The sequence below is a fragment of the Melospiza georgiana genome, chromosome 18 (genome assembly GCF_028018845.1).
Source record: "Melospiza georgiana isolate bMelGeo1 chromosome 18, bMelGeo1.pri, whole genome shotgun sequence".
Lineage (NCBI taxonomy): Eukaryota > Metazoa > Chordata > Aves > Passeriformes > Passerellidae > Melospiza > Melospiza georgiana.
The window spans coordinates 3,967,349-3,977,517 of NC_080447.1; the positions used below are offsets into that span (position 1 = coordinate 3,967,349).

General features: G+C 49.9%; 1 protein-coding gene across 1 annotated transcript in view; it reads right to left on the bottom strand.

Moving 5' to 3' along the window:
* Positions 1-9,751, bottom strand: part of CORO1C (coronin 1C) — a 40,264-nt gene extending 30,513 nt beyond the window's left edge. Inside the window, exon 1 of the mRNA XM_058036634.1 lies at positions 9,688-9,751. The gene's annotated coding sequence lies outside the window, so the exon portion shown is untranslated. The remainder of the gene's footprint in view (positions 1-9,687) is intronic.
* Positions 9,752-10,169: the final 418 nt, after the last annotated feature.

Consider the following 10,169-nt stretch of genomic DNA (forward strand, 5'->3'; position numbering starts at 1 on the left):
GGAACAGCCACGAATGCCTTGATGCAGTTTCTGTGCTTTTAAACACAATTCTGTTCCCTCTGTGGATCCCTTTTCCCATCAATCCATATCCAGTCCATTGCTGACAGAATTGTTGTTTTCAGCTGTTCAGAGTTATTTAAAACAAAGGTGAACACTACTACAGATGGTCACAATTCCAAAACACATCTTATTTGCGTGCAGATTATTTTCAGTCTTTGGTTACTTGAGCCTAGGTTGAGCAAGACCCTGCCATCTGATTTCACTTCATTTTAAAGACAAAAAGCTGGAATATGAACTTAATACTGAAATTTCCAGCTGTTCTACCACTGGCAAGATTCTATTTTGGGATGGGAACCTAAACCACAAACTACCAGGGAATTTGATTATATCTCAACTGGGGAGCCCAGCACATTCAAAAATTTAACACAACCCAAACTCTGAATAAACTGAAATTTCTGTTCTGGACCAAGAGCAAGGTGTTGGCTGCAACCTGTGAAACACTTGATACAACTCTGGATTTCAGAGCTTTAACCTGAAATGATCATATGAAAACCTTCAGAATATGAAGAACTCTTGAGTCAGAAGTGCCTGTAGAGCTCAAATCTCCCAGGATCACCAAGGACTCGTTATTTCCTGAGGGTTCACCTGTGTGTGCTCGTCTCACATCTCCCCCTGGGGCTACTTTCACTTCAAGATTTCCAGGGATGTGTAATTCATCTTCTTGGGGAATCACCTGCTTGTGGAAGGTGTCCCTGCCTGTGGCAGGGAGGTGGAATGAGATGAGCTTGAATCTCCCTTGCAAGCCAAACCCTTCTGGGATGATCTTACCACTCCCACACTCTGTCACTATATCTCCACATCCAGCCTTACATCATTGACCATAATTTGCAGTGACAAAAGGACGCTGCAGTTAAAGTCATTACCCTGAACTGAGAGCGTTGTCTGGCTTCATTTAATCTGTGTCATCTACCAGAAAGGCAGAGCAATGAATGCACACAAAAATCATTACACAAAATAATTCAGCAGGAGCCACAGAGTGATGGGGAACCAGCAAAGGGAGACACCAGCAGGAATGGGAGTTCTGCTGCACTCCAAACAACCTTTTCTTTTGGGTTTATGTCTTTTAGAGCATCCTCTGGCAGCTGGCACCACAGAGGTGCTGGGGGATGTTACCACAAAAAGGGTATTAAAATGAAAAGAGGAGAGCAAAGTGGAGCTGGACAAAAAAGAGGAGAGCAAAGTGGAGCTAAAAATAAAGGATTAAAACTCAGGACAAAACCTCATAAAGGCAAGTAGCATACAAAATAAGAGAGCAGGGATTGAACACTCCAGGTGCCTCGGTGCATTCATGGAAGGTGGGGGAAGGAGATGAGGCTTTAAGGTCCCTTCCAACCCAAACCATTCTGGGATTCTGTGATCTCTGCATTTCAGCTTCTGCTTTTGCTGCCAGCAGAGACAGTTGCACGGTGGTTGGACACCACAGAAGCTTTTTGCTGGACAAGGAAAGGGAAGCCTCCCACACACTCCCACCTCCAACGCCGCTGTTCCAGCAGCCGACCACAGAAGGTCGTGGCCTTTCACATCATCCCCTGCAAAAATCCTTCCTTTCCTTTTCCACTGGAATAAACACCAGAGAAGCTTCTTTGCACGCTGTATCCCATCCACTGCCAAGAGACAGAGCAATATCCTGAACAACAGCCCTGGGAGCTGCACCAGAGACACCAGAGCAGCCCCAGGGATGCTCCTGACACCCGTGGGGAGCAGGGAAGAGCAGGGCTCCACACCATGCTGTGATCCCAAGGGAAACACAAGCAGGAGTGCAAGGCTCTCCCAGGATTCCAGCAGAGGGAATCCAGTGAGAAAATGCTTCTCCCCAGCACTGACCTAGTTCTGTTATCAGAGCTAACAGGGAAGTAGCAATCTGGTCAGAGCTGCTGCCCCAGCCCGCTGGATTCCTCTCTCACTCAAAGGTTACATGCCAACGTTTTCCAGACCTTATTCCTGAGATACATTGGAGGCTTTTCTTTTTTTTTTTTTAGGCAAAGGTTGGTGGTTATGAACAGAAAAAGAGCTGCTCCCCAGCACAGCTTCATGAAATTCTCAAATCACCACCAGATCTCAGCATTCCCAACCAACCAAGTAAGAACCTTTTTCTAATATTAAAGGTGTTGTCCCTTGTCCAAAGTCCCTCTCCAGCTCTCCTGGAACCCCTTTAGGCACTGGAAGGGGCTCTAAGGTTTCCCTGGAGCCTTTTCTTCTCCAGATGAACACCCCCAGCTCTCCCAGCCTGGCTCCATGGCAGAAGGGCTCCAGCCCAATCCCCAAAGAAACAGATAAGCTGTTTTTTATTCCTCAATTGCAACATCCCTTGGCATCCATAGGAAAAAATTCTAAACATTAAAGGTGATTTAAGAGATAAACAATCTCACAGATAAAAGGCTGCAGGTCTCAGTTCTCCCAGAGCACTGCACCATCAGGGAACCAGGACCTGCAGAACCCTCTGCTCCAAACACCAAATGAACAAAATTCCTCCCAGATCTGGAATAAGGCAGAAACAACAGATCAGCACAACCAAGGCTCCCAAAGATCCTGGCCAAGAGTGAGTCAGACTGACCAAGAGAGGAGCAGCGCTCTCCACATGACCCGGCCTGACCACAGCGGCTCCGAGCTCAGCTGGGAGAAGCCAGAGCTGCCTTGGGGAACGGAGCTGGGAGCAGCAGGATGGCCCAGTGCAATGGGTAACACCACATCTCCTGCTGTAACAGCTAACAGGATGGGCTGGAGTCCTGGAGAACATCTCAGGTAGGTTGAAGGTACAGCACAGAGCAGCGTGGTGCATCACACTGGAATTTCCAGTGGACACGCTTTGCTCCAAAAAGTGACAATGAGCTTGGCTGCCACATTCTGAGCAGCACCTTCTTCCACTCCTCAACAACAGCCACCCAACAGGTGAGGCCCCACACTGAACTGCTTTTAATGCTCTCCAAATAACCCAAACAACAGTGATTGTCAAAGACAAGACACCATCCTCACCCAGGACGTGGGAGGTTTGGGCCGGACAACGCCAACATCTCAGATTTTAATGCAGTACAAACAAGCTGCAAAATGAATCTCAGTGCTCCCAGTTGGAACTGGCTTGTGTTTCTCCACATTTCCATTTGCTGTCCTGCCAGCTCTTCTGGCCAAGCAGCCTATAATTCCAAGAGCACCATTGTCATTCCGGCCTGTCTCCGTACCGTGCAATTTGAAATCAGGGCTGGGGGAGGGAGGACGGGGCAGGAGGAGGCTGAAACTCAAATCCAGATAGTTCAATCTGCTCACTTGATTTTAAACCCCTGTCTCATGGTGTCAATTACAGCCCCCCAAACATCTGTTTGAGCAGAGGCCTCCAAGTTTGAACACTTTTTTTTGTCCTACAGATGTTCTTTGTCACCGACCTGTTGTGGGATGACAATGAGGGGGCACTACCTGGTGTCAAACCATAAGGGTGACACAAAGCACTTATCTCACTTCTTCTCTGGGCAGGCAAGAAGCAAAAAATTAACTTAGGGAAGTGGATTAATCTATTAAGGAGCTTTAATAAACATTCTAGGCTGTCAAGACAGATTTCAGATTCCTACCCATGTCCTTGACACCTCCATGGCCCCACATCCACGTCTGAGCTTCCCTGACAGGGAGAGTCACCCCCACCCCAACACTGGGCAAAGGCTGATTCCTTGGGGAATTCTTGGCCCTTCAGCTGGAGAACTGGTTTCCAGTGAAGAATTCCAGCCTGTGCCTTGATGACCTTTAAGCTTTACTTACCTGTTGCTTTGACAGTCACGTTGCTGCACGTGCAGCCCACACTTCCAGGCCTTTGGGAATCCCTGTGGCATTTCCAGCAGCTCCAGAGGAGCCCAGCCAAAACAACACAATTACACCCAGATAAGCCCAGCTGGTTTTCATGGGGAGCTTGCAGAGCACTTAAGAATACCCTGAGTGGAGCAGGAGATGGATGTGGCAAAGCAGGGATACAAAGAACAAAAAGATAACCTTTACCCCCAAAGAAACATCAGGGAGCCAAGGGAAGAACAGAGAGATAACCCCAGGGTAGCCTGACCCTAACCAGGGGCACCCACCTTAAAACACCACACACAACAAATTGTTCCAGAAAGGAGCAATTCTCCTGGCAGTGGCCAAGAAAAAGATGCTTGGAAGCACAGCACCACTGAGCTAGAAGGGTTTTGTGCCCACCCTTCAGGCTGTGCTAAAGCAGAATATATTGCCGAGGAATGTCTGGCAACTTGTGTTTGCCTAAATTGGCTCAGGATTCTCTCCTGCCTTGCAAACTGATCTCTCAGCAGATCCAAAAATTCAAATAAACTTTAAAAAGTATCACTGAAAACTTAAAAAAAAATGCAATACACCTCCTGTTGTGAATGAGACAGCTTTGGGCCTCCAAGATAAGGTATCATTATATAAGTACTGCAGAAGGGAATTAAGAAATTAAAAGTGTAACAATTGTAATTTATCCACATGTACACACCCCACTATGTGTGCTGGGGCAAATACCTGAAGCATGTGTAAAACAACAACTCCACTGAGTAGTACATGCTACAAGTAGTACATGCTAAAAGTATTCCCTGCCTAGGACCTGCCAGACCCTGAGTAAAATGTGTCACCCCACATTCCCAGCTTGGAAGGAAGGATCCCAATCTGTTTCACACAGGTATGATGGAAAATTAAGGAAATGCCAAGCAGACACCCTGAGTCAGCTGGGGAATCCAGATTCCAGCAGGAAGCAACAACCATGAGGGATTTTTAAGTATTTAAAGCGAAAAGGGGGAGAAAAAAAAAGCAATTCCAGGAGGTGATTCCAGCCCTGAGCAGGTGCCTGAGCATTGAGGCTTTGCTGATGACAATCTTCCCTATCAAGCCATCATCTGCCCAGCATGGCCAGTTTGCCCAGTTCCCAAGGGACACCCTGCTTCCCAAGGATTGAATTTGTGGCTGCCTGCTAATCCCTGGAGCTGCTAATTACACCCATTATCAGTTTGTCCAGCATCCAGGTCTGGCACGCTGTAAAATGTCAAGTCTCCATCAGGTTTACAGACTGGTTTGGGTTAGCAGGGACCTCAGAGCCCAACCCATTCCAGCTGCTGCCATGCAGGGACACCTTCCATGCTCCCAGGTTGCTCCAAATCCCATCCAGCCTGGCCCTCGACACTTCCAGGGATGAGGCTGCTCTGGGCACCCCGTGCCAGGGCCTTGCCACCCTCACAGGGAAGAATTTCTTCCTTAAATCTAAATCAAATTCCCCCTGTTTCAGTTTGAGTCCATTGCTCCTTGTCCTGCCACAACAGTTCCTGATGAAGGAATGCTTAGGAAAAGGATGATGGAAAATGTGCTGCTTTAACACTGCAGATTTTGTGTTTATTTGGGAGAAACAATGGATTTTCAAGGACTCCGGAACACTGTCTCCATGGCAACTCTATGCAGAACCAGGGGGAGGGAGGGGAAGTTCCCATATTTCCAAATACTCAGAACTGAGTGATTTGAACTCCATTTTCCAGGGATTACTTAAACCAGCAGCTGCAGGTGCAAAGCACTGCCCAGGTTCATACAGGGATGCAGACAAGGAGTAGTTTCAGGCACACCATTCCCATGGAGTTTTATTTTTCCTGCTACAAATGCAGAAATGTGCCTTAATGTTCAGCTCAGAAGAATTATTACCTATGTGCTTGTTCCTACATAGATGGCAGCCAAAATGTGGAAAACCACAGGGAAACCCTGGTTCTTCCTAAGGGGAACATTTGGCCTCAAGCACAGCTCAGCAACACCCCAAGGAGAGCTGTGAGCTCATCTCAGCATCAGGCTGAGCTTTAATCACTTTAAGTCACATCCCACCACTGGTTTATTTCCATTGCTCTTTCAAATTCAATTATTAAAAAAGGAAAACAAGACAAACCTAATTATGCTGGGCTGAGAGGCCCAGCTCAATGTCAGAGTCGCTGCAACTTCTCCCACCAAGAGCCAGACCTCAAACATCACCACAGGCTCAGCAAAAAGCAGATTAGAGATCATTTTTGTTATCACCAACAAAGCCAGGGGTGCTGAAGAAGCAAAGTGGTCGTGCTGAAGAAATTATCCTTTCCCTAGTGCAGTGATTCTGCCTTGGTTCTCCCTCTAAATCATCAGCACAGAGGAGAAATTGTCCAAAAGGCCACAATTTGTCACTTTCAGACCAAGGAGATCTCTTCTATCCACCATGGGCACATCAGAAACCTTCAAAACCCACAGGTATTTCCCAGCAGATGCCATTTTCAATATTTCTCTGTCAATTTCCTGACCTACAGAGCAGCATTTTAAAGTTTTCAGGATGTTCCATCAGAAAATCCTCTTCCATTTGAGGAGCACTTTGTGACTCCTTAGGAAGGTGTTTTCTCCAAGGGATCCCCCCTGTCTTATCAGCATCAGGAATTTCATGGGAGGGGAATAAAGTCAAATCATCAACTTGCCACACCAACAGCCACCCTCTACTTTCCCTACATCATTACCTCCAGCCATTAATCCTGATTGGATTTATGTTCCCTACACAAGCCCATGAACACAACTAATGGCTGGTGATACAACTAATGGCTGGGATATTCCATTAGGATCCTCTCCAGACAATTTGTTCCTCCAAGGACGAGCCCTGCAAAGCTGCCAGTGGAACCTGGGAGCAGCTGAGCAGTTCTGTGTCACGCTGGTATTTCACATGCCTGTGTGTGGTTTGAGATGCGAAAAGCCACAAAAAGTCATGTACTGAACAATTATAACCTCAAAAAGAAACAAATAATCCTTTTTTTTTTTTTTTTTTTTTGCACAGTTACTCACAGGAGGAAAAGCAGAACAAAGCAATCCCATTAACAGATAAAAAGAAAGGGCCCAGTAAACAATTCCCAACCATACTGGTGGAGCCAACACATGCAGAAAAATGAACTTTCACTGCTGCTTTCCTGAGTCACTCAGCTGAGCCCAAAACCTTTTTGGGCTTCATTTTAACTTGGTGTTCACCACCACCAGCAACTGTGCAGAATGTGACAAAAACTCAGCAGTTCCCATCTTGTCAGCCACGAGCCACCAGCAGCCTGACTCCTCACACATGGCTCCAAAACGAAGCTCTAAGCAGTTTCTAATCACACAAATTTCAGGGTTACCCACCAGAATATGCCAGCCCAAAAAATATTAAGTGAGGGGAGACTACAGGGAGCAAGCTAGAGGAGAGCACAGACATTTAATTCTTGTTCCTATGCCCTGCAAAGGCTTAAACTGGGGCACTTCAAATCCTCAGTGAGTTTCTGTTCCAACACATCCTCGGAGAAGGGCTGAGATTATCGCAAAAACCTCGGTGAAACAAAAATCAAAACAAACAAAGCCAGACTTTAAAAGTCAAGTGAAAATGTGCCTGTGAGCTTGCCCAAGAGGACATTCCTGGCCCTGGGAGTGGTGCACTGATGACCTCACCCAGCTGCAAACTCAGGCCAGGAAGTGTTTTGCTCGTGTCTTCAGAATAGGAAGCTGGCATCCCAGGGATAATTCTCAGAATCGATCACCAAGTGAAACCCAGGAGCATAAATCCCTTCCCCATCACAACACAAGGTTTTGGTTTAATGAGCCATTTAATCAAATGTTGGACGTGGCCACCGCGGTGTCACCGAGGGCAGAGCCGGGCACCCTGTGCTGCATCACCCAGGGAAAAGCTGATATTCCCCCCTTCTGCACATTCCTCCTCATTGCCACTAAACTGAATCCCTGCCTCTCGCTTGGAGTGAATCCCAGAAGTGACAGATGCAATAAGCATGAAGATTTCACTCGAAAAAATCCAATGATGTTTGAAAAGACAGCTCAGGAGAAGACAGAGCAATGCCAACAGAGAGCACAAATGCTGATTAAAGCAATCTGGATAAAAGGCTACCAGTGACCATTGAAAAATTACTATTATGAAGTGCTGCACTGAAACAAACACCAAGCAAATGCTGCCTGACATGTCCCCATGTGTGTCAGGTCTGACTGGGGCTACCAAAAACACAAAAAAAACACATATACCCAAAATAAACACGCATTGCCACAAAAGTATTTGATCTTCTACCTTTGTGTACACAGTCCTTAGCAAACACCACTATTAGCTGCAATAAAACCTTCCTGCAAGCACACAGCCATCTGGATTTTTCCCCCCACTCCTCCTTGAGCAGAAAAGATGATTCAATGCTGGTTATTCAAATGAAAAATGGAATAAACCCTCTCCTGCCTCCCGCACACGGCACCCGCTGCTTTCCCCACATCCAAACCCGCTGCTCCCGGGACGTGCTGTGCCAGTTCACACCATCTTCCCACACTCCAGAGCTCCCCTCGTGCGTGCCACAGAGGGAGAGGATGGCACCAGGTAATTTGGGAACAGCCTGGCCTAAAATTAAAACAAAATCGGGAGATTCAGCAGCGAAACGAAAAATCAGCCGCAGCCCGGTGCGTTCAGAACATCCCTCTCTGATTTTGCCACCGTCCTTGGTCTTGCTCCAGTAATCCCCACGCACATCTGCACGAACAGACGTGCTCAGACCAACTCCAGCTGCTAAAAAAAACCCCAACCCTAACGCATCTCACTTATCTTCAACAATAAAACTGCTTCCATCGGGCTCACTTTTGTTTCCTGGCACCTTTCACCGCCTTTTTTTTATTTCCTGCTTTTTTCAGACCTGTCTCCTGTGCAATCAGTCAGTTAAGGCATCACAATGTCCTACAGCTGAAGCTCTCTCTGTGTCAGACACCTGTCCATGTGTCCAAGATCTTCCCTCGTGCTGTTAATGGAATCAGTGGGAATTTCATAAAGCACAGGTATGGACCAGCATTTAAATTCCAGCCTTTGGCACATCACTGTTAAACAACGTGGCTTCCTGCATAGGAAAACAAAGCCCAGGGACATCTGCCCGCAGCAAAGGGATGGGATGAGATGGTCCTTAAGGTTTTTCCAACCCAAACCATTCTGGGATCCCCTGGTGATTCAATGACATGTCACACAGCCCAGGAGGAGCCCACACATCTGCACAGCCTCCAAAGAGCCCCTAATAACAGCGTGACAAGGACCTGCTCTACAGGAGCCTCCGAAAAATAACCCCAAACTAAATCCCCATCAGGGCGCTCATCTTTTGTCCTCTGCCATGGAGCACGGCGGGGACGGCGCTCCGGGGGCGGCACACGCCGGTGGCACCGAGCGGCTGCTGCATCGCCGGGCGGAAAAAATGGGGAGGAAAAAAAAGAAAAAAAAGAAAACGTGCCGAACAAAAGCCCCCCAGCGCTGTCCCCGCCGCGGCATCAGGTGCGCGGCGGGAGCGCCCGGCGCCGCCGCCCCGCCCCGGGCTTGCCCTGCCCGGCGGCCCCGGCCGGATGCGGATGCGGCGGCGACCCCGCGCCGCTGCCTAATAAGGAGGGAGCGGGGAGCGGCCGGGGCCGAGGCGGTGCGGGGAGGGCGCTGCCGCCGCGGGCCCCGCGCTGACAGCGGCCGCCGCCTCACGGAGGGCTCGGCGGCCCCGCGCGGGAAGGGCCCGCCCGGCCGGACCCCCGCCCTGCCCGGCTCCCTCCCATGGGCGCCGCGCCGCCCGCTCTGCCGCAGCCCCGCTGGCCGGTGCTGCCCAGTTCTCCCCGCTCGCCCGAGCCGCCCCCGAGCCGCACCGCGATCTCGAGCCGCCTCCCGCGTCCGCTCCTCAGCCCGGCGGAGCCGCCGCCTCCGCCTCCTCCTCCGCCCGCCGCCGCCGCCCGACTGAGCGCCGCGGGGCGGGGCGGGGCAGAGCGGCCGCGGGTTCCGCCCCCTCAGTGACCACGCCCAGAAAGGACCACGCCCCTTCAGTCTGGCCCCGCCCGCTCCAGCCGCGCTCGGTGAGGGCGGGTCAAAGCAGTGAGTGACGGGTCAGCCAGCCAATTGCCGTGCTGCTCTCGCCACCACGCGCGGTCGCGCGCTCTCAGGCCCCGCCCCGCCGCCCCACAGCGGCGAGTGGGGGCGGGAGGTCATGAGGGAGCTGAGGGGTCGATCGTGTCCGCCCTGGGGACCGGCCATGCCCTCCCTGTGAACCAGTCCTGTCCGCTCCGAGGGATCCGTCATGTCATCCCTGGGGATCAATCATCTCATCCCTGAGGGATCGGCCGTGTCTGCCCTG